Source organism: Sceloporus occidentalis, unplaced genomic scaffold (assembly GCF_023333645.1).
Source record: "Sceloporus occidentalis isolate IW3139 unplaced genomic scaffold, rSceOcc1.0.p SCAF_1, whole genome shotgun sequence".
In the NCBI taxonomy this organism is placed as follows: Eukaryota; Metazoa; Chordata; class Lepidosauria; order Squamata; family Phrynosomatidae; genus Sceloporus; species Sceloporus occidentalis.
The window spans coordinates 164122715-164147306 of NW_028316981.1; the positions used below are offsets into that span (position 1 = coordinate 164122715).

The window sequence follows — 24592 nt, forward strand, 5'->3', positions numbered from 1 at the left end:
TTGGCTTTAATAGATGGGTATGAGGGAGCTAGAGTAGTGTAGTACTTGGACTGGAGGACTGGGACTCTGGAGACCAGGGTTTGAATCCCATCTCAACCATAGTTGACCTTGGCCAAGTTACACTCTCTCAACCTCTGAGGAAGACCAATAAAATCCCTTCATAGGGTCATCTTAGGGTTGCCATAAGTTGGAAGCCACTTTAAGGCACCGTATGACATGTGTATGAGCTGCAGTAATGTACAGTGGGTAGTATCCGCTGGAGTTTGATTCCAGGATCCCCCGTGGATAACAGAATCCATGGATGCTCAAGTCCCATTAAATACAATGAAATAGCGAAATGGTGCCCCTTATATAAAATGGAAAATCAAGGCTTGCTGTTTGGAATTTACACTTGTTTTTAATATTTTCAAGCTGTGGATGCTTGAACCTGTGGATAAAAAAGTGAGGGCTGACTGTATAATAGTTGAACTGGTATATAAAGGATATGACTGAATGATTGAAAATAACTGGTTTGATATATAAAGGATATGACTGAATGATTGAAAATGATTGAATTGGCAGATAAAGTGTAGACAGCAAATCCCACTTTGCATGGAATGCCACATGAATATCTCTTCCTTGAGATGACTCACACAAAGCTATCACTGTGCAAGGTGGATTTGATGTATAATGGTATCTTAGTCATCAGTGTGGAAAAACTAAAGCACAGCCCACGCCATTCCACCACAATTAAATGGATGCCATCTCAGCCTAGACCTTCCTCCAGCAATACAGTGACTTTCCCATGGGGTCACTTTTGCATTGAAGGGGGAGGAGGTGAGGTGCTGGCTTGCGTATTCTTTCTTTTGTATGACCACAGACACGCTTTGGAGAGTCATGAAGGCATTCATTTCACACAGAAAAAAGGCTCTATGTATGCTTGAGGGCATATGGTCCCTGAAACTTTTTCTTTTGGGGTGGAAAAATCACTCTCCCAGGACAGGAAGAACTCTGCATGTCCCTCATATCAATCTGCCAACAGCACAATGTTGTTGTTGTTTTAAAAACAAAAGGCACAGGGAGCAAGGCCAGTATTATTATTATTATTATTATTATTATTATTACATTTATTTATAGAGAACTGTACATTTACACAGCGCTTTACAAAACAACAATAAAAAACAGATAAAAGCCTGCCTACGGAGTACAATCTAACCAACAACGAAGATATACTGAATTAACAAAATGGGATTATACTAAAAATATTCTTGCCGTTGTGTGCCTTCAAGTCATCTCCAACTTATAGTGACCCTAAGGCAAACCTATCATGGGTTTTTCTTGGCAGATTTGTTCAGAGGAGGTTTGCCATTGCCTTCCCCTGAGGCTGAGAGAGTGTGGCTTACTCAGCTGGGAATCAAACCTTGGCCTGCAGAGTCCTAGTCCAAGGCTCAAACTACTTTGTTATGCTGGCTCTTATCATTAGGCAAAGGCACCAGTCTTACCATTAGGCAAAGTGAATTGACCAGTTCAGGCAGGAGAAGGGCCTGTCTCTTCATGAGGGGCACCTTGGTTTTCATTTGCACTTGCTGGAAACCTCCAGGGTGAGGGGGTTTCCCAGCAGACAATGGATCATTAATGAAATAGACAGCTTGAGGCCTTGCCATTCCACAACAGAACAATACACAGATTAACATGTAAATCGCTTCCTCTCAACCAACAGTATATATACCCCACTCTCTTCCATGCAAGCATTCTCTGAAGATGCCAGCCACAGCTGCTGGAGAAACGTCAGGAATAAATTATTCCAGAACACGGCTTCATAGCCCGAAAAACCCACAAAAAAACTGTGGGATGTGAATTCATGCACAAGCAGGGTGGGTACGGGAGTGTGTGAAATTTGTTGTTGTGGTTCACTGCCATCAACCAGTCATCCTCTCATCAACAGTCCAGCTCAAGTCATGCAGACTCAGGACCATGGCTTCCTTGATTGAGCCTACCCATCTGCAATGCAGTCTTCCTCTTTTCCTACTGCCTTCCCTCTTACCATTGTCTTTCCTCTTCTTGTGATGTGTCCACAAAGTAAAACAGTCTTGGCTTTGTCTAAAAAAATACTAGCATGCAGTGTTTCTATCCCACCAGCACCTTGTTCCTTGGGGGAACAAGCCTGGTATATAAAAAGCAAGAGCTAGTATGTCTTTGTGTGTGTGTTGTGTGCCTTCGTGTTGTTTCCAACTTATGGTGACCCTCAGGCAAACCAATCATGGGGTTTTCTTGGCAAGATTTGTTCAGAGGCAGTTTGCCATTGGCATCCCCTGAGGCTGAGAGTGTGACTTGCCCAAAGTCACCAAGTGGCTTTCTGTGGCAGAGCTGGGAACAAAACCCTGGTTTCCAGAGTCATAGTACAATGCACAAACCACTAGCAAATAGCAAAAGGGTAGAGGCAAAAAAAAAAAAAAAACGGCTAAATTAATACACATTCTAATGTAATGTAATGTAAATTTCAGAAAAATAAATGGGGCTAATAAGATGGAGTATGAAAATTATTGGCTTCATAAGTGTGGCATTACCTTTTAACTACATGCCTTGGCTGTGCAAATGAGGCTCAGAGGTAGCCATAGGCCTCAGTCCCTGATAATTATTAGCTAAGGGTGAAGTAAGCGATGCATTTGGTAAGTCTGGAAAAGGTGGGCTAGCACTGCTGCCACCACTCTCCTTCCCTGTCTTCGCCTAGTATTCCTCCAGACTTCTCTGCTTCCCTCTTCTGCACTGCAGAAATAATGTAATTTGACACCACTTTAACTGCCATGGCTCCACCTTACAGATTCCTGGGATATGTAGTTTGTGATGCCAGAGCTCTCTGAGAGAGAAGGCTGAATATCTCACCACAAACTATAAATCCCGCCATTCCATAATACTGAGACATGGCAGCCAAAGCAGTGTCAAACTGCCTTATTTCGCCGGCAAGCAAACTCCTTTTTATTTAGGCATGTAACAATCGCGACAGGGTGGTTTTATAGGGGGATGGGGGCAGGGTGTTTTAGTTATGTTTTTGATTTTTTTATATATCTATTACTGTTAATTTTATATTGTCTTCATTAGATGAATGTAACTGTTTTTATTTTTTATTTTAACTGTAAAGTTTTTTTAAAATGTTTTTATTTTGTGAGCTGCCTTGGGTCTCCTTTTTGGGGAGAAAGGTGGAATAAAAATGAAATAAATAGATGAATAATTTCTGCAGCACAGATTAGACCAGTTTCTTCAGATGCTTTCTGATTTCTGGACCTTCTCTCAATCCCCATCAGGGATTGCACATATTACTCTTGCTATCTCTGTCCCTCACTCCAGCAATATTCAGATAGGATATCTACTTGTTTCTGTGTGTAGTGCGGTAGGATGTGTGGGTAGACCTGATGAAACTGTATTTTAGGCTGCAGATCACAGACTTGAACATATGGCCATTTGAATCTACATCTATGGGTACCCAAGTCACTAATGTTTTCGATTTTAGCTTGTCAATCTTTGTCTCATCCACAGGGACAAATTAACAAGAGAGCCACCAAGATGGTAGATCAGACTAAGGCCTGTTACAGACTGCCAAAATAAAGCTGCTTCGGGTCTCTTTGGAGGTATGCTATTTAAATGATGCATGCATCCTAAGAATCCGGAAGCTGCACCAAAAGCTGCACTCCGGTGCTTAGGAATGGAGTGTGGCTTTGGCGCGACCTCTGGACTCTTAGGACCCATGCATCATTTAAATAGCATACCTCCAAAGAGACCCGAAGCAGCTTTATTTTGGCAGTCTGTAACAGGCCTAACAAACCCAAAATGAGCTGCATTCAAACTTCTAGAATATTCCATTTTACTTAACTGTATGAGAAAGAAGAAGCTCATAAAAGGCCTCTCCGCTCATTTTAGTATGATCATGTAGCATAGTAGTAACTGCAGTGTTGGTAATGGTATCTCATTTCCTTTCAGACAGAACTATAACCATCCTACTGACTGCTTCTTTTCATACTATTGAGTCTATCCTAACTCAGTACTTCAGGCACTGCATATTTGAGTACTGTACAAGTATATATTTCCTACTGTGCTGAAACAAACAAATAGCAACAATGGGCTAATAGCAACCGTCCATGTTTCTAATATAAATGGGGAAACACCGGATTAAATGTTAAAAGGCTTCACTAAGTAGACAGTTGAAAATGTACAGAAATATAATTTCTTGCTACCTCTAGTTTGGAGGAGAGAGAAAAAGATAAGCCATTTAAATTAAAGTATGAATAGGTAGTACTGCAATATGTTTAATGTGTTGTCTCAGATGTGTGGAGCTGAGCTTTTGCAGCAGCTTAAATCATACACCTAAAATGCTTACATCTTTTTTTAATACAGGAAAACAATAATGCTAAGAAGAAATTAAGATGCTTTACTTAGAGTCAACCATGCAGCCACAATGCTTGTTCACAATGCTGCTATCCTGCTTGTACTTCTTGACATGTAAAACATTTTTTTCTTTTTCCTGCCTTTCCTTGATCTCATTAGGATATTGCCAATCTTTAGTTCATGTAATTGCAGCATGGTTCCTCAGCTGCCAAGAAAACCGACACTCTCAGTGGGAAGTACTTTAAGAAAAAAAAACTTTGATTCTTAAAGCTGGGTTAAGTCATTCTTTATACTACTGCCAGCTGTGATGCCTGCAATTATCCAAACAGAATGGATTTCTCTAGGTTTTGGCTCTGTCACCTTGTGTCTCCAGCAGTTGTCCTTCTCATTAGAAAGCCTAAAGGCTATTGTAGGTCTTAAATTAAGGGAGCATTTTTACTAGACCAATAATTATTACATATGAGGAAAATATAATTAAGGTTCTAATGGCATTTGTACATGAATAAAAATCTTGACCAGGAAGAATCTATATGCATATAGCAGCAAGCTGCTTGTGCAACGGACTGTAATATGAGTGGCTTTGACAATCTTGGTATCCACTGAGGCAGGTATTCAAAAATCCCATACATAAACAGGACAGGACTGGTAGCACAGGCAATTTTTCAGGTCAACTTCCTTTAGTGCTTTGGCTCTGAAAGCTCTTAACACCAGGCATCAGAAACATAGATTCGGAGCCGCTTCTGGAGCAACCTGTGGCTGCCATCTTCTTCTACCACTTTGGCCATTGCCGTCCGGTCCAGCTACCTACTCCTCATCCCATATAACTACCCAAATAGGGTAGTATTAACTGCAAATGTCCATGGCGATTGCAAACTACACTACTGTGGATATACTGTAATAGTATACACATGCATATATATAAGGAAACCTCCGTGAACTGAGATTCAGAAGATCAGAGTTCTGGGCTAAATTGGGACTAGAACTTTGATCTTCCAAATCTCAGGCCAATATGTAAACCACAATATCATCTTGCAATTTCAATACTCACTAGCTGGAGACAATTATACCAGTCTACCTTACAGGGTGATTGTAAAAATGACCAAGTTAATACTCATGAAGTGCCTACGTCTTCATATTTAATCAGTAGGTGTTGATGGTTCTGTGAGCCAATAATGTTGAAGAAAGTTATATAAATTGTTGACAAGAAAGAAAACAACTCCTGCTGAATTATATGTGGAATCTCCATACATTAGACTATTCTGGGAGGAATCTTCCTTCTGTATTCAGCTTTCCTTCTGAATACAGATGTCATAAAACTGGAGTGATAGTTAAAAACAGTGTAGCATTATTAACTAACTAGGGGCTCATTCCCACTTAAATTGAAACCGGAGTACGATTCGCATTCCCTCCATGTTGGTAAATTGATTCGAAAAAGTCCCTTGTTCCCACTATGAAAGCAGATCTTTTCATTACCCCCCTGTAATCGCTTCTTTTTTTTTGGCATGATTGTCATCCCCACTAGTTTGCACCACTTCAAAATGTATATCAATCATCTGTGCATCATCAGTGACATAAGCAGGTCCCTCCTGAACCCCTGCCATGCCTGGATCACCCAATCCAAGGGGGGGGAGACCCCCAGCCGTCCCTCCCAGGCCCCTGCCACCCTTTGATCACCCAAGGTGTTTTTTTAATTGATCACATATTTAATTGATTCCTTTTGCAACCATTTGCCTTAGCAAGTAGTTGCAAAATCAATCAATCAAATATTCTATCAATTTAATTTAAAAAAAAAAAGTGCAAAGGCAGCAGTGAGAGGGGAGAAATTGTGGATCTGCCAAAAACTGAGAAGGGATGGTAAACACCCCTCTGCCATAATCCCTCCCCTTCAGAACGAACTGATTCTGATCTGTCATTCCCACACAAGGAACTCGCTTCAGAATCAGTTCTTCTGAAAAGAACCACTTTGAAACTACTCTCTGGAAAACCCATGATATTTGCCTTTGCCTTGATCATCGTGACAGGATTCGATCACATTTCACAGTGGGAACAAGCCCCAGGAGTATTTTCACACAAGAATTTTCTCACAGTAAAATACATGAGGGGTTACAGTATTTTTTTAAAAAATAATGCAGTGGGTAACACAGCAGGAGCCTTCTCAGAAGTGGGCATTTTGCCCACTTCTGAGAAAGATCCACTGCTGACCTCATTACATTTAAACATCAGTCTAAGAGCTTCTTCCAGTAAGAATCTGATCTTTGTTTTCCTGTTTTTATTGTTAAGTTTTATTGCTGGCAACTCCCCCTTACACACACACACACACACACACACACACACACATTTATGATCCCTAATCAGCTCTTTTAGTTGTCATGTTATTAACTTTTGTGTTTTTCTTTTTCCAAACTGCCCCAAGGGCCGTTTGAATACAGTTGGACTTTACTTGTGAACAAACATGCACAAAATTTTACTTGTTTTTCTCTTGCAACAATGAACTTCTTATTTGCATGTAGCATGAAAATTTGATCACTTTTTCCAGCAAGCTGTATATCATTTATCCCACAGTAACTTTACTAACTGAAGCGTATTTGTAAGTCACTCTACAGTAAATGCTAAATATGACTTGTAGTCTAAAGCAGATTGAATTCTACAGAATTTTGGTAGTTGTCAACAGGACTGAATGTTCTGCTCGGAATCCCAGTTTCTCTTTTTAAACAAAGCTTCTAGTTCTCAACACTGGGGAACAACACTGGGCTATGCTGGAGGCAACAAAAACTGCAGTGTCCTACATGGATCCTCGAACTAGCAGGAACAAAATAAAGTTTGCTTAAATGTGTATAATTTGCATTGATTGCATTTTGTTAGCTAAAAAAAGCAGGATGCAAGGGTTTTTTAATGATACATCACAGCCTTTTGCTGCTGACTGTATCACAGAAAATGTGTTCAAGGTTATAAGCAGGCAGGGAAGAAACCAATGAATTATCAGAGAATAATTAATTGATATTCCTTTCTGCACTCCAGGGAAAGTAACTGCTCCTCATTTTGACAGGAACAGCTCTTAGAACAAAAGAAGCACTAGATGATCATTATGTCAGTTCAAGTTTGCTAGAAGCTCCCTGTCAATATGAGATACTGACAGAAGATGCCTTTTTAATCCAAAATCTTTCCCCACTCCTTCATCCTGGAAAAATAATATTATTAGGACAAGTCCATTTTGCACAATTCCCAGCTTCTTTAAAGCAAATGGGAATATTAAACCATTTTAAACCCTTTGTACATTGTGCTTCCCAGGTAATCAGCTGTTCTGTTTTACAGGGGACAGTCCTCTGTTTGAAAACATGTCCACTTCAAGTCCAGTTTAAAGATAAAGAACCTTAATATCGGAGAGCAATATTTTTGAGGTGAGTCTCAAAGTTACCCATCAGCATTTAGCAGCTGAACCACAAACTGAGCAAGCACAGAAGTTACCGTATTTGGTCACAGTCTTCCCTGCTACAGTACAGATGTACTGTGTTTCCACTTAAACTATAGTAACAGTTTCTTAAATTGGCATCAGTACGGTTTATATTAACATAGTAGGTGTGTGTTGCTTTTAGGGATGTGGTAGTGGTCACCTTACCCTCACAAATCTCCCATAGAACTCTTTTATGTCTTTCCGGGGATTCTGGGGCATATTCTGAAGCACACAGTCCTGCACAGAGTTACAGCAAAGCCTCATCTATCACCCATGCAAAAGAGTGCACAGAAAGATTGCATGGTGGGCAGCCAAAGAGTCCTTAATGGAAGATTATCCATCATGTCTCCTCTCTTGGGCCTTTATTTTCAATACACATCTATAGCATTTGCCTCTGCTGCAAAACCTTCCCTTCTAGTACTGCGGCTTAACTTGATACTCACAATCTGCCCTTTTAATACAGAGTGATTCAAAAAGGAATGATGCAAAACCAAGTAAGAAAAGTTTTACTATTTTTAATCACCCTGTATTATTTATAGGATGATTAGCAGTCAGTCCTCTGTATCCACAGATTTTTTATCCACAGACTGAAAATATTTTAATTATATATATATATATACACACACACACACACACACACACACACATCCCCAAAAGCAAACCATAATAATAATAATAATAATAATAATAATAAATTTTATTTATATCCTGCCTCTCTGATACAATCTTGATCTCTGATCTGATACAATCTTGATCTTTCCATTTTATATAAGAGACACCATTTTACTATGCTAGTGTATGCAATGGGACTTGAGCATCCACTGATTTCGATATACATGAGAAGTCCTGGAGCCAACCCCCAGTGGTTACTACGTATTATTTTTTTCATTTTCAATAAATATAAACATGTAGTGCCAGTATTTTAAGTTCCTTAAAAGGGTTTCATCAAGGCAGAGGACAGACAGGACTATGCCCCAGTGAATTTATAGCATTGGATTGACCATGGGGGAAATGGTATTGAGAAAGAACAAGAAAGGAGAATATAGGTACATAGTTTTGTGTACTCAGAGCTTGGGCTAGCCCAAAGTACTAGATACTTAGCAGTCTGATAGGAATAAAATCTGCACGCTCACAATTTGCAGCATGGCCATGCAATCCTTTGGCAAGTCACACTCTCTCAGTCTCAGGGCAAGGCAATGGTAATCCTTCCCTGCACAAATCATGCCAAGAAAACCTCACAATGAGCTCACCATAAGTCAAAAGTGACTTGAAGGCAGAATAACAAACACACAGTATTCCCCATGCAGAAGCCCACCTGACCAGCAATTGAATCTAGCTTCCAATATTGCTATGAGATTGCTTCTTCTACATCATCTGTAGGCAGTAGGCTTGCTTAGGAGATATAAGGCAAGCATTAGGCCCAGAAAGTGGCAAGGACCACTAGGACTCTAGTTCAGAGTGGATATCAACAACCAGGAAAAGTGGGCAGCGGTGAGAGGTGCAGGAGGTATGGATGGGGAGCAGCCCTCTTATTCTGCCTGCTTCCTTACACTTCAAAGTGATACATAGCTCCTGAAATGTCTTCCTATGACTTCTTTATGTCTTATATTTCCATGAAGAGTAATAACCGGGACTGTTTACAACTCATTAATTACTTTGCTGCCCAATGAACACAAGGGACAGGTGTTGGGAGTGGGACTGCCTGTGGCAAAGACAGGGTAGACATATGGCTGTGTGTGGTGACAGAACACATATTCAATGGTGAATCAGCTATAATCCACCAATTGCTCTCCAGACCCAGCTTACATCTCACCACCTACTGGATCTGTGTCATTGGAAATAGTGAGGCTACATAAATAATGGTGATTAATGACTGGGAAGCGTGGGCCCTCTTCCTTCTCTCTCTGTGCAATCTGCAGCCTTGAACAGACTACACTCAGCAGCTGTGCCTCTCCAAATGAGGGAAGAGAGTAAATGAGGATAGGACAGCCAACTGATGAGGAAAAAGCAGCCTGTCTTGCTCTTGTGCCTTTAATAGTAGCCTGGGCTACAGATATATAAATTAGAAGATAAAGCTTTTTCACTGTCTTAGCACACAAAGACTGTTAAGATGATAAACAGGGAACATCTGGGGTTAGAAGAGGGCTGGGGACTGATTCCAAGAAACATATAAATATGGTTGAGGGTTTCTATAAAGACAGAGATAGAAGACTGTGCTACTGTGTAACTAGATGTGGGCATACTGGAAACTCCTGGCATCTTTAAAGTAGTTATGATAAGAAACCTAGGAAAGTAAGTTGAGACTGCCATATTACATGTGCACTGATCCTTAAGCGCTGGCAAACCAACACAAGTTGTAGATCATGTTGTCTCCTGTATTGCACAGGTTGAGAGGGAGATGGTTGTCTCATTCTGGTACAAATTGGGAGGTGTCAGTGCGGTAGGAGAGGAGGGACACAATCTAGAGGCAAAACTGGCATGGAAAAAATGTAGGAATGCCATACTTCACATGGAACTGTTCCTGAGTTTAACGCCTTCAAGTTGTTTCTCACTTATGCCAACTCTAAGGCAAGCCTATCACAGGATTTTCTTGACAGAATTTGTTTAGATGGAGTTGGCCCTTGCCTTCCTCTGAGGCTGGGAGAGTGTGACATGCCCAAGGTCACCAGGTGGGTTTCCACTGTTGAGTGGGGATTTGAACCCTGGTCTCCCAGTTTCCTAATCCAACACTCAAACCACTGCACCATTCTGGATCTTGTTTAAGTCATACCACAAAGCTTTCATCCAGGATCACATTGAAAGAATGGCAGATTCCTTATACAGTAACTCTTTAGCCCCAACTTGTAAAGTAACTGATCCTTAGTTTTTTGTGGGTTTTGGGGGCTATGTGGCCATGTTCTACAAGAGCTTATTCCTGATGTTTCACCAGCATCTGTGGCTGGCATCTTCTCTGAAAAAGCCAGCCACAGATGCTGGCAGAACATGGCCACATAGCCCGAAAACCCCACAAAAAACTAGAGATGCCAGCCATGAAAGCCTTCGATTTCACATAACTGATCCCTGTTTTTTGGCCCCTCTATACATGGCAGGCCTAATACATATGGGTGTTCACACTGAAAGTGCAAAGAAATTGTATTTATGTGAGAGACTAGTTATAACTATGTTATAAAGAAGCCTTAACTATCTGAGTTTAATTTGGATTTTATGAGATTATTGTTATGTCCTTTTAAAAAAAAAAACTTGGTCTGCAGATTTTGAAAGATTGTAAATCAGAACTAATTTATCCTGAAGCAGAATTTTTGCTGTGACACTAAACACAACCTCCACTCAAAGGTAGATGATTTAGTGGTGCTGAGTGATTTTCCACTCTCTCCCCCTTTATAATGAGTTTCTCTAATTCTTATTTATGTGTGTCAAATTTTAAATGGTGGAACATACATCTATAGTACATGGGGTGGGCCTGCAGATCCCATCTATTCTAGTTAGTATAGGTATGGGATTATGAAAGTTTCAGTCAACAATATCTGAAAGGTGACAGATTCTCAATTTCCCATAAGGGAAAACTGCTTAGTAGGTATTTCTAGGCCTTCTAGATAGAATAAAAATATGTTAGATGTTATGCACGCTGTAGTTGGTGGTGAAATGCTTATTGCTCTTTTTGCAAATTGAAGGAGGTGTATATAATTTGTTTTCATTGCAGAAGTGTTTAAAATAATAGTTGTGTTTAAGTACTTGGGTAGCTACCATACTGTAGAATTAATGCAGTTTGACACCACTTTATCTGCCACAGCACCATCCTATAGAACCCTGGGATTTTTAGTTTGTTGTATAGTTTGCACCAGAGCTCTCTGACAGAGAAGGCAAAACACCTCACAAAATTACAAATCCCATAAATCCTTAGCATTGAGCCATGGCAGTGAAAGCGGTGTCCGACTCCATTTATTCTGCAATGTAGATGCAGCCTTGGCTTCACACTAAAGCAATAACGCTATTTTAGGATGGGAGGGAGATAGGGAATTAGGATTTGATATGTCTTGTTATGTTTCTACTTGTCGCTTGTTGTATCGTATTTTCATTGTTCTTTTGTTTGTTGTTACCCTCCTCGATCCAATACAGGGAGAGGCGGGATACAAATTATTATTATTATTATTATTATTATTATCAACCTACTTTAACTCCAGATAAACTAGAGACAGGAATGCCGACTGGATGTTGTTAGACTACAGTTCCTATCATCACTGGTGACAAGCCATGATGTCTGGAGCTGGAATACCTCCACATCTAAATGGCCACAGATTTGTCAATGCTGATATAAACAAAAAGCTGCAATTTTGACAGCTGTGTTTTTCCACAAAGAATGTAGCATAGAGAATATGGGTCAAAAGCTAACTTATCACCTAGTTATTGCCATACTTGCTTAATCTTATATCTGGTTATTTCTCCTTCCTATTTCCAAAGGCATGATAACCATAAAACTGGCCAGATGTGTAGAGGGTCAAAAAACTGAGTTCAGTTACTATGCAAGTTGAAGCCACAGAAGTATAAGGGGTCTGCCATTATTTCAAAGTGAGCCTGGATGAAAGCTTTGTGGTATGATTTAAATGAGAGCCAGTGTGGTGTAGTGGTCTGAGTGTTGGATTAGGACACTGGAAGACTAGGATTCCAATCCCTGTTTAATCATGGAAACCCACTGGATGCCCTTGGGCAAGTCATACACTTTCAGCCTCAGAAGAAGGCAATGGCCAACTCCCTCTGAACAAATTCTGCCAAGAAAATCCTGTGACAGGTTTGCCTTAGAGTTGCCGTAAGTGAGAAATGACTTGAAGGATTTAAATTTGAAAACAGTGGAGGAAGATATTCCCCCTCCCTTCTACTAGAAATTGTAGGTGTTTTTATTCAACAATGAGAGTCTTCAGATGTGCATAGAAAGCTGTACAGTATTTTATTAATTTTACAAACGTAGGTTTGAGGAATCAATGGCAAGAAAGAATCTAAGAATCTGTATAAGTGAGGAATGTGTCATTCTGCTGATAGACCCTAACTACAATCCCTAACTATTGATGATGGTGGCTAAAGTTGGTGGGAGTTGTAGCCCAAGAGTATCTGGACAGCCACACATTTCCCATCCATGGTTTAGAAGATTAAGGAAGGCGTTCATATTTATGCCATTAACTTTCTCAAGAAGGTTAACAACAAGTGTATTCAAATGTTCTCCTTCTGCTGTTATTTTCAGAACTTGAAAGTTACAATCTAAAAGTAATTCATTGCATAACCTGCCCACGCACCCACTGGAAAGTAATTCATTGCTGTTAACACCACAGAAATCATTTTAAAGCAACTTCTTATATGCTTGATTACCTCTACATCATTGTTTTTTGAGGGGAAATAAATTAACCATAAGATACTACTCATCACACCAAAACAATGATCACTGTTCCCAATTCAGCATGTTACTTTCAAGATGGCCACAAGTCTGAATAAGCCATACCCAATTAAGAAGGGAGGCAACTCCAATCTGCCCAATGCCCCACTGCCCTTACTGGAATCCCATCAGCAGCCAGCTATTCTGCAGTTTAGTAAAAGAAAAGGGAGAGAGGAGGGAAGGCAATTTCTACTGGTTTGTCATGCCCAACAGCAGTCTGCCACCAGTCCAGAGCTTTCCATTATGAAAGCCATGGTGAGATTTCTAGAGAAGCCCATTCTGCTGTCCTTGTGCACATTATGTTTCACTTGCTGGTTAGTTTGAGCTGTTGAAAAAGAACAGCAGTCAATCAAGAGAAAATTAATGCATCATCTGCACCTTAATGAGAGCCTGCATTCTACACCTGAAAATTTGAGATGGCCTGACCTTCCCCAGTCACGTCCCAAACCCTGAGAAACTGAGCTGGGAGTGAAATGGAACCAATAATGTCAGGGCTTGGACAAAATGTTGCTCCTGATTGGCAGAAAAGCCAGTTCAAGCCATTTGGAAGCCAACTGGATCCACCCTTTGAGAGCAGATCCTCCTGATATCTTCCCCCCATAGAACACATCTTGCAAAAGGGGAAAGATTCTGATATTCTAAGCAGAAGGTGATCCAAGGGTACAGCTCCTTGAACAGAGCATTCCCATATGATTGCTATTACTAAACAGAATTAATGTGTTCATTTATGGCACATATTGAAATGTTAATTGCATCTTTGGGATCGCATCACCACAGGCCTCTTGAATGATGAAAACATGATACGATTAAGCATCTTAGCAAAAGAGCTGCAAAAAAACCCTGTTTCAATGTAAAGCATTTGGCAAAAAGCAGGTTATAAAACAATTTAAAAGCATGTACACAGTTCCGGACCCCCACCCCCCACGTAAAGCAAAAAACACGTATGCTTGAGCCCCATTATATCCAATAGGGCTTGTGCTCGCTACGCAGCCGCGCACGCATACCCTGGCCGTGTGCACCTCCTGGCCGTGCGAGCCATTCACAAGCCCCATTGGAAATAAGATGGTTTGTGCTCATTGCGTGGCCATGCACGTGCATTGGGCATTCGCCCGTTTTCCGGGCGGCTTCAGCGTACACTGAAAGCCGCCTATAAGGAGCCCACGTATGGCGCAGGCTCACTGTATATGCATAAATGCACATGTGCATACTCATTGGCTTTTCCCAGCTAAACTGGAAAAAAAACAGGCTAGGGTAGATTAAGAACAGAGGACACAAAGGATGTCCATAAGATATTTTAGTAGTATTATTGAGCAGTAATGTAATTATTATGAGGTATAGTTTGAAATCACAGCATAGAGCAGGGGTGGGAGATACAAAGGCTACAGGCTACATGTAGCCCCCAGATCAATCTCCATATATATATTTCACAAAGAAAGAAAAGAAATACACGTCCAGACACCTCCAGGGACCAGGATTCTAAAACAGGTTGCATTTGCGCGCGCACATATCCCTTGTCTTAGACCCAAGCCAATTTTTTTAAAAAGCTACAAGTGACCTTCCAATCACTTCTGGTTTCATTCATGGGGCTTTTTGAAGTTTACAGCAATTTCTGGGTAGGTAGCTGGGCAATAACTCCTACCCAGATGCTTCCAAATTGTCCACCCCTGACCTATGGCAATCTTGTTGAAACCAAGTAAGACTGGGCCTGGTCAATATCTGAATGCGAGTCCATCTTATAATTTACCTGCAAGTTCCTTTATGGAAGAAGGGTGGGTTTTACATGAAATAAACGGCCTCAACTCCTAAGTGCTACACTGAAAAAGGTTTTTAAAAAATAAAACAAAACAAGCTCACAAACTGACTGACTGTTGTAGGTCATTTAAAAAATATATTTTAGGCATTTATTTCCACAGCCTTATAAATATTCAACTAGGCTTGTTTATGTATATTTCTTAAAATGTTTATCCAGTTATGTATATGTCTCAAAATATTTATTTTACTTTTTTTTTTTTTTTTTTTTTTTTTTGCAAAATTCAAAGAGAATAACAGCATAGCTACAGAAAACAATATTCCCAGGGATTTCCAGGCAGAACCAAGAGAAAGCCAGTAAGTACAAAGACGTCAACCCATGTCAACCATCATCCTGCCTCATACCCATATCTCATGGACTCTTGCTCAGCTGACTATGAAAGCCCAACACTTCAGAAATACCACCAGCAGACTTTGGTCTCTTCCAGAATGTTGTTTCTCTTCCTTGAACCTGAGTGGACAACGCTCCTATGGCACAGAAGTAGAAAAGATTGGCGAGCGACCTGTCCTCATCACTGGCTGTGACTCTGGCTTTGGCTTCAAGCTGGCCAAGCACCTGCATGGAAAGGGCTTTATTGTCTATGCTGGCTGCTTGCAGAAAGAGCAAGGCCAGGGAGGCTTCAAAGACCTAGATGCCATGAAAAGTGATCGCATGAAAACCATTCAGCTCAATGTCTGCAATAGTGAAGAGGTGGAGCGTGCGGTGGACTGTGTGACAGCCTCCCTGAAGAACCCACAGGTTGGACTCTGGGGTCTAGTCAACAATGCTGGGATTTCCACTTTTGGGGAAGTTGAGTTCACCAGCATGGACACGTACAAAAAACTGGCTGAAGTGAATCTCTGGGGGACCGTCCGCACCACAAAGGCCTTCCTGCCTCTCATCCGGAGGGCCAAAGGCCGTGTTGTGAACATCAGCAGCATGTTGGGGCGGATGGCAAGCCCGGCTCGCTCCCCTTACTGCATCACCAAATTTGCTGTGGAAGCCTTCTCTGACTGTCTGCGCTATGAGATGCAGCCACATGAGGTGAAGGTCTGCATTGTGGAGCCTGGGAACTTCATTGCCGGCACCAGTCTGTATAGCCCTGAAGGCATCAAGGCCACTGCCGCCAAGATGTGGGATGAGCTGCCTGAAACAGTGCGCCAGGATTATGGGCGCAAGTATTTTGATGAGCAAGTGGTCAAGATGGAGACATACTGCAAAAGTGGCTCTACAGACCTTTCTCCTGTTATTGAAAGCATCACTCACGCTTTGACTTCTTCCTCACCTTATACTCGGTACCATCCCATGGACTATTACTGGTGGCTACGCATGCAGGTGATGACTCATTTGCCAGGTGCTATTTCAGATCGCCTGTACATTTATTGAAGAGAAGTGAGTGCATTTCCTGCTGCAGCTCTAACCAGGAAAGGAAATGAATTCTAAATATTATAATGTATATATTTCCCAATATTCATTTGGTTCATTGACTTTAAAATACCTTATTTTCAACTTAAACTCTTATTCATTCAAAGGTCTGAGCATCATATAATCATCACATGGTATGTCTTATAAAAAGGAATAGGTTGTATGTCAGAAGGACTTAGCTAAGCATTATTTAATTTCACATATTCTCCTGCACTTAACTCTCCTGTTCTGGTCAATTATCTGTTGTAGTAAATGTTTCTTCAAATAATAATAACTCTCAGAATCCCACTTTTCTGAAAATTGTGCTGTAGACTAAATTAGATAACCCCAAAGTGTTACTGCCTCTGTCTTCAGGCCTGTTTTGGTTTCTACAGTATGTCTAGTTTACGAACTGAGAGCAGGGGAGAGACTGGATCAAAGGAAGCCATTGAAAAAGCTTCTATACATTGTAAAAAATAATGCAGTTTGACACCACTTTAACTGCCACGGCTCCATCCTACAGAATCCTGGGATTTGTAGTTTTGCAAAGCACCAGCACTCTTTGGCAGTTTGGCAATTAATGCTAATGACTTTGTAAAACTACAAATCCTTGTGGGATTTAAAGTGTTGCCAAACGGCAGTATTTCTATAGTGTAGATTCCCCCTCTGTCTCCCTTTTGCACACTCTTTGACTGCACACTCTTTTTACATACCAGAGGGCTGCTTCAATGCAACTTGGTACCTTTCTTGCATCACAGCCCTGACACTGTTGACCTCTCAGGTTCCGTTCCTTTCCTTAGTTCCAACCCAACAAATGCAAAAGCTTCCCCAATTTTTCAGGCAGCTTTTTTCAAGGCTGTTGGGTGCTGCTATATGTGTATGTGTTTAATCATCCAATAAACTGAGATCTTCACAAAATCTAGATAAAACACAACAAGAATTACCTGGTGGCTTTGAAAAACTTATTTCACCAGTTGCCTTTATTTTTTCAGGGAGATGGAGGAAAGAATCCACCATGGTTTTGAACATATGCCAAGTGTTTAAAAGCCTACTTGGCTCAGAATTCTTTCTCCTAGAAAACAAACAAACTAGAATCTACATAGCTATTGAAAGCAAGGGCTATGTACGTCATCCTTGCTAAAGACAGTGGTGACAATGAGTGGATCCAGTGCAGTACAACATACAGTACAATGCACAGCTTTACAGTTTCAAAAGCATTTTAAGATAGTGTCCTCAGGGTGCTGACCACGTAGGCAGAGATACTACTTGAGGTTTTAAAAGGTGCAAGGATACAGATTTATAGGGGAGTACTACTGGAAACTACCTCTGCATACTGCTTCTTAATTCTGTGTACAGCTGTAGATGCTCACTGCTGAGGGGAAAAGCATTGTATAAGAATGTTCTATTATTTAGTATAGGATTTTTTAAAAATACAGAAATACTAAAATTATACAAAGGCATCTATGCTGTGCTTACATTCACCTGTAAATTAATCTGAACCCCTTTTTAAAAAAAATGGAAAACTAAATCCATGTGTTAATCCCAACTAGGAAGATCTATTTAATCATTGGTATTCACATTAACTACTTATCAAGTTCTCACTGATTTAATCGGTCTACTGCAGCTGGAACTAATACTGTAACTAAATTTAGCCTTCTTCCTCCTCATGTACAAACCTTGATAATATTTGTGTTTTTATGAAGATTATTTTCATTCTAGTACAGCAGAAAAAAATATTGAATCTTTAAAAAATGAATTAAACTTTGGAATTACTTGCATGTGTTTTAGGAGCAGCTTGGAATCATTTTTCCCTGTTATATAATATTACTTCACACTCGTTTGTTTAAGGAAAGACCAAGAATGGGAGGGTACTATGAGAAAGTAGCTTCTACACAAAGTTTCATAGAATCATAGAGTTGGAAGAGACCGCAAGGGCCATCCAGTCAAACCCCATTCTGACATGCAGGAATTCCACCACTAAATTAGAGCTAGGGAAGAATTGTGGAAAGAGAATTCCAAGATAATAGAAGCAGAAACTCATATCTGATTTGGGACATTATTTTCCTCTTCCAAAACATGCTGGAAAATGGGAGGAGGAGAGGGAGGATCCCATCCCCCACTTAGAAAAAGGGATTTTTATACTGAGAAGTAAAAGGGTTTTTTTTTTTGGGGGGGGGGGCTCTCTTTACTTCACATTGAGATTTAATTTATCTGACATAGCTCTCTGCCTTGTCCCCACTAATGGACCCTGGTATTATCTGTGAATCTGTAAATTTATCAGTAAACAAGTTCTTACTAAGGCATCATAAGATTGTATTATTATTCTTCCTCCAGCAAAAGCTGAACCTATGACAGCAAGGAAGCAAAGCTTATGGTTCCAAGAAGGTGTGGGTCCATTGTCTATTGAAAACAATATGATCTAAATTCATACCCAAAGGATCTCAAGAAGCAATGCTACTATACATTTTTAGCCCAAGACCTTGGAAGGTGCTAAAAGCCAGGAAGGATAATCTATCTCACCGTATACATTTGTAGAGCTATGATTCCACTTTAATGATCATATCCTATGAAATACTGGGAGTTTGGGGAAGGGGTCTTTAAGCTCCTTAGCTATGAAGCTCCTCTGGTGCCACACACCCGATATCACAAGATGGTACCATGACAGTTAAAGTTGAATATCAACACTATAATTATGTAGTATGGAAGAGACTAACAACACCAAACTCAAGTCAACATCATTATAAGGCAACTTCATGTCATGCTTAGTGATACACACACCTCTTATCTTTCCTGATCTGTGGGAACAATAATGACACCTTCTGAAGTCATGGTTGTGAAGCTAACCAGTGTCAAAATACTAATGTGTATTAATTCACAGGCAACTAAAAATACTGTACAGTGTGAACATATGGACATAAAGGGATTATAGAATAGAATATACTAAAGGAACCAAAATACTGAGACACGAAGAAAGGAAAATAAAGGAAGAGAATGGAAGAAATGCATTAAGGGCTTTATCACACCAGCCCCTCTCACGCTGCAATCACAGTAAAAAAATAAAATGGCAACCTACTGCTGTTATTGCAGCTATCATCACACTGTGATTGTCTTTTGCACAACTGAGACTGCTCCCCCATCATGCTCCCTTCCCATTCTGCCCCTTAACTGTGCCCACCCTCCCCCCCCCCCCGGCATGCCTTTGTCTATTTATGTATTTAAATTTCACCGTTGTGGCAATTTCGGAGCTCTGCAGGCCCAAATGAATGTTTTAATTTAAAAAAAAATACTTGAGGATGTGGAGCATTGAAACTGCGCGAAAACCTTGGGGGGGAATTAAAAGTAGCAAGGGGGAGGAAGGAGGGGACAGTGACAACATGTGACTGACAATCGCGCAAATGCCCCGGGATGGTTTTCCATACGCATGGCATCATGCAATCGCTGTCACCAATGCCACTTCCCTCCCAGTTAAATTGTGGTTTTAAAGCTATGTGTGATAAAGCCGTAAATTAATTGGAATGAACCAGTTAATGGGAGAAATATATGAAATCAGGTATGTTTTGAAACACTTGTTAAGGAGTAAGAGGGAATGGATCATACAAACAACTGGTGGCAACGCTCCAGAATGAAGAGAAGTTAAAGCAGAAGGTTAACCAGGAGGAGAATAAAGTCATTTAAAAGTAAGAACTGCATGTTCAAAATGAATGGTATTAAGGGAAGGCAACCCAAGGAAGTAAACAGGAAAGAAGGGGCATTCACAAAGTATATGTAAGTGTTATTATTATAACCTTTATTTATAAAGCGCTGTAAGTTTACACAGCGCTGTACATACAATCTTTTTAATTGGACGGTTCCCTGCCCTCAGGCTTACAATATATGTAGGTAATATTTTCAAATTGGTCATTAAGAGTAAGATAATGTACTGGATGTACTGATATCGCCAATTAAAAGCTAAGCTAAAGCTTTCCTTGTGAGAAGACTGTCATGAACTGGTGCCAGTTCTGCTGCAAGTACTTCATTGATGCTATTTCAGTCCTGAAACCTATGTGATTTCAGACATTTTGAGAAGATTGCTGAGATCTATGTGATCAGTAAGTGTTTTGTCCCAAGAGCGATGCTATGGACTTTGGGTGTAGTAAGGCCTCTGGCTCTCAGGAACACAGCCAGAATAAAAGACTTGTCCACAAATTTCTTAAGTTTTTAAAAGCTTTACTGGTTATAAACACAAAAAACAAGAAACTGATCTCCTTTTTCCCCCCCAATAGTCCTTCCTAAATCCCTTGCTCTCTTCTTGGTGGACTCTTATCTTTCTTCTTCTGAGGACTATCTTTCTTCTTTTGTGGACTTATCTTTGTCAAAGGAAAATACTCTCTCCAGGTCTGACTTGGCTGAAATCTTACTACACAACTGAAACTAGCTCGAGGGAGACAGTATAAGACCCTGGGATTTCCCACAATCCTGGTCTTTCTTAAAGCTGTAGATCTCTATTTTCCCTCTTAAACTAATACATAGAAAACCTATTATAATCTCAACTAAATATATGTCTCAAGAGCATCAAAGATGCTCTGGAGGCATGACAGTAAGTCTGATGGATTTCTGATATTTGTGTTTCCTTATGCTATTCTCCTTTCTCTCTTGGTTTTTTATTTGTTTGGCTCCTGTTCTGATAATGAATCCTACATCTGGAAGAACTGGGCTTATTCAGTTTCTTTCTCATTAGGTACAGTAGCTGGTGTTGAAACTCCAGAGACCCAATTGTGACAACTGTGGTTTAGCATGACTTTGGAGTCCTAGAAAGGTCATTTCCCAGCTACTACCATTTATTCACACACACACACCCATCCCCATAATCACTTCTATATAATCCTGGGTACAATAACTACACTTTTGTGCTTACACAATGTCCAGCGCCATAGAGCCTTCTGTATATGCACTGCTAATAATCCACCTGTGTCTTTAATTACTGAAGAGACTCTCTTGTCTCCTTAGCATTTTAGAAGAGAGGGCTTCAACAGTCTAACAGATCAAACAGAAGCCTACATTATAAAACCGTAATACTCAGCAACAAGATAATAGTTCCAAAGAAATGAACAGCAGTAAAATATTACATGATTAGAGTGTATGGCTTAGACCTTGGAGAGCTTGGAGATCCTGTCTCTAAGGTGACCTTGGAAACGTCTCTTGAAGCAGTCTTCGCTGGCAGTTTCTAATTCAGTTCATACAGTATACATTAGCCAACATTTTGAAATGTTATGTTACAGCAAGAGGAGGAGTAGGAAGAAGAGGAGGATGGCCAGGGGCAGGGAAATGTTGAAGGCAGCTGCTTTTACCCAATAGGGTACAGATAGTTGCCTGGGCCTCTCCATCAATCTCAGTTTTGCCAGTATGTTGGAAGCGGCAGAAAACAAAGGCTTTCGGGATCAATTCACAAATTTGGAATTTAAAATAACTTCATGAAAACATAGCACTGTCTTTCTTTGATGACAGAGGACTGGCAATAGATTGCAGGGAAAGGGGATCTTATATACATGTATTCATTTTCAGTATTTCAATATATATACATACATACATACATACACACACACACATACACAGTGTGTGTGTGTGTGTGTGTGTGTGTGTGTGTGTGTGTGTGTGTGTGTTGTTTCAAAAATAAGAGTTTGAGCATTACACTGGGACTCTGGAGACCAGAATTCTAATCCTGGCTCAGCCATGGAAGCCCACTGGATGGCCATGGGCAAGTCACATTCTCAGTCTCAGAGGAAAGCAATGGCAAGCCACCCCTGAAAAAATCTTGCCTAAAAATAAAAAACCATGATAGGGTCCTAGGGTTGCCATTAAGTCTCCATAAGTTGGAAAAGACTTTGAAGACATACAACAACAAAGTAAGTAAAGACAACAAAACCAAATGCATGGATGGATGGATGGATGGATGGATGGATGGATGGATGGGTATTTGGGAATAAATGTTGTGAGGCTGTCTAGAAGTGGAATTAATTAAATGATAGGAAATGCATTTTAAGAGAACTGGGATTAAAATCAACATATTTTGTGAAGTGGGGGGTGATGGTTTAGGGTTCTCTGCTTTGTACACATTGTGTGGTCTTAAACAAGTCACTTGAACTCTAATTCTCATATACATGTTACAGCAGCCTAGGCACTGCCAAAGAATAGTCTGGTGTCTGGGTTTTAGACTTCATTTCTGCGTTTTGCTCAGTCTGCAGTCTTTTGAAAAGTTACTGTCTCCATTTAGCCCAGCTACCAACCTACCAACCATAGGGAAACGAATGCTTCTAGAAGACTAGTAAGAATCCCTCCACATATTGCTGGACTGCTACCAGTGGAGTCACTAGGATTGGCATCACCCAGTGCAGTAACTCATAGTGTCACACACACACAACCACTGACCTCTTCCCATACCATACCATACAGAATCCTTAGTAATGTTTTTGGTATTAATGTTACCCATAAATCCTAACTCCCTTATATCATTGAACATAATGGCAATAGTTATGACATAAACTACTAGCAAAATTAAAATTATACTTTTAAATTACAATATCATATGCACAACCTAAATATATTTACATGCACATAGTTTTGTGTGTTTAAAGTGAAAATTTGGTAAAATGTGATGTTTTTAAGGAGAATTTTTACAAAATAAAAAATGCATTTTTGAAGGAAAAAAACTATTACATTTTAAATTTAAAAAACAATATTCTTGTGTCCTTTCTTTTCTCCTTCCACCGAGCCTCGCCCCACTCACACAGCCTCTTCTGCTGATGTCCAAGCATTTTAAAGGGACACAGGGGAATGCCACAATCCATTTCTGCCCAAACACATATATTTGGGAAGCAGTGGTGTCACCTGCCTGCCACGGGTGTCACCTGGTGCAGGCCACACACTCCTAGTGATGCTTCTGGCTGCTCTGTTTTACTTGTTGTTTGTCCCTGTAACTGATAGACAGACCGACCCTCTGGCCATGGAAGGTCCATTTAACTCTCATTTCTAAAAAGCACAGAATCACAGAGTTGGAAGAGACCACGAAAGGCATCCAGTCCAACTCCCTGCCATGCAGGAATCCACTATCAAAGCACTCTCGACAGATGGCCATCTAGTCTTTACTGTATTTGAAAACCTCCAGAAAGAGAGACTCCACTACTCTCCAAGGCAGCAAACAGCTCTTACCATCACGTAGTTCTTCTTAATGTTTAGGTGCAAAATCTTTGGAATCTCTATGGAAGCATGGGCTGCTTCTATGGTTAGTGCTGAAATGAAGCATCTCGAAAGGACTTTTGGGATGTAGGACCAGGACTAGATGTGAGGGAAGTGGTTGTGGACGAGAGGTGTGATGCACAACACACATAAACCAACTTTGGGGAGATACTATGTATTCCCATCTTTCATAGCCTCCCTTACCTGCCTCTAAAATGGAAACAATAGTCAATTTCAATGTGGTCTGGTGTGAGAATAAATCAGATAAGGACTGCAAGCTGAACAGTTTACTGAACTACAGTATTCAAAGATATAGCCGTGTTAGTCTATGGAATCAGTATGTAGAGAGATCTTGTAGCATTTAGACTCTAAATGCATCTGAGGAAGTAGACTGATGTCTACAAAAAATCATGCTGCCAACTTCTTTCAGTTAGTCTCAAAGGTGCTACAAGATCTCCCTACCTACTGAATTACAGTATGTAAGTCATAGCTCAGTGCAGAAAGTTCTGGGTGTCCATACTAAAAAAATGCTCCTTCCTGGAACCCTGTGGAGCTGCTGCTATTTGAAGTAAATGAGACTGAGGCTGATGTACTAATATTCTGATCTGATTTAAAACAACTTCCTCTTTAATATAATTGAATAGACGTAAATAGTGAACTTAATGCACATTTTAAAATCCCACTCATCATATCTTGGATGGCAGATGTAACATGCATTAACCTAACACACATCTTCAGATGTGATTCTGGAGAGCCTATTGGAGTCTTTAGCTGACTCTTTGTACTATATGTGAACAACCCTGGTCAATAAGAAAATGCAAGAGCAACAGCAAGTATTGCCTTTGTATGATGAACTATTTTTAAACTTAAAACAGATTTATGACTCATCTATGCACAGTAACTTTTTTCTACAAACCTAAATAGTATGAAATGAACCTTTGCTTACTGAAAACAC

The 24592-nt window shown here is 40.3% G+C and overlaps 1 protein-coding gene and 1 pseudogene across 2 annotated transcripts in view; one reads left to right on the forward strand and one right to left on the reverse strand.

The window, feature by feature from the left end:
- Positions 1–24592, reverse strand: part of LOC149322629 (electroneutral sodium bicarbonate exchanger 1-like) — a 127579-nt gene that overhangs the window by 99012 nt on the left and 3975 nt on the right. The window lies entirely within an intron of this gene.
- On the forward strand, positions 7724–16447 carry LOC149322630 (D-beta-hydroxybutyrate dehydrogenase, mitochondrial pseudogene; annotated as a pseudogene). Its single transcript, XR_016279959.1, has 2 exons — positions 7724–7757; positions 15272–16447. The product of XR_016279959.1 is annotated as a D-beta-hydroxybutyrate dehydrogenase, mitochondrial pseudogene (transcript).